At 35.8% G+C, this 810-nt stretch overlaps 1 long non-coding RNA gene across 1 annotated transcript in view; it reads left to right on the top strand.

Annotated features, from left to right (window-relative positions):
- Window positions 1-331, top strand: part of LOC110428071 (uncharacterized) — a 2,153-nt gene extending 1,822 nt beyond the window's left edge. The window contains exon 4 of the long non-coding RNA XR_002446403.2: window positions 168-331. This is a non-coding gene — a long non-coding RNA (uncharacterized LOC110428071). The remainder of the gene's footprint in view (window positions 1-167) is intronic.
- Window positions 332-810: the final 479 nt, after the last annotated feature.

Consider the following 810-nt stretch of genomic DNA (forward strand, 5'->3'; position numbering starts at 1 on the left):
TTTATATGTAAGGCACAAATGTTGCATTTGCTTTAAAATGATTTATATATTCATATGATTTTAATATCCAAATTATCTATCATTGGCTTGTTTCCCATCTATCCCTTGCTCATAAAGATGATAATCATTGAGTTTGTAAGACTTACCCCTTTATCTTCCTTTTGTAGATAGTGATTGGCCTAGCATGCAATCATTGGCACTTATGGTCCACCACAGATAGGTAAAGGCATCTCATAGCACTTTATTCGGAGTCGCTCCACTGCTAGTGGTCGAGTCATTCGTAGTGCATTTGTTTCTGTAAATAAACACTAGTCTCGATACATTTAGATGTAGGTTTTTACATATTTTGTGGGATAAGAGTGTTGGAGGTGTGGATTATATGACTATTGTTCTATACCAGTATTGCCAGAAGATGAAGATTATTTGGTCAGGGATTACATAGATTGGTGAACGAATATAATGAATTAACGAGAGTTTCTAATAAGGCTTGTTCGAGACTTGACAGGTTTTTTCACAAGTTTCGGACACCGATAACAACCGGGAAGAGAGCCGTTGCAAACATTGTATCTACCCACCTCTTGAAGCATGCCTTTTCCTCTTGGCACCTTCTGTCAAAGGCTTGGCTTCTTCAACAAACTCAAATTACTCCAACAGCACATAAAAATGAGGTTTAATCATCATCATTCTCAAAAACCCATAGAAATTTTAGAATACCTAAAATACCCATTTTTGACTCTATTTAGTCCTCACTTATTCCCAATAACTTCAATAAATCTTTCCTCCAAACCTCATACCTAATAAATAAACAAC

The sequence above is a fragment of the Theobroma umbraticum genome, unplaced genomic scaffold, assembly GCF_002168275.2.
Source record: "Theobroma umbraticum cultivar Fairchild unplaced genomic scaffold, ASM216827v3 scaffold_39.0, whole genome shotgun sequence".
NCBI classification, from domain to species: Eukaryota; Viridiplantae; Streptophyta; class Magnoliopsida; order Malvales; family Malvaceae; genus Theobroma; species Theobroma umbraticum.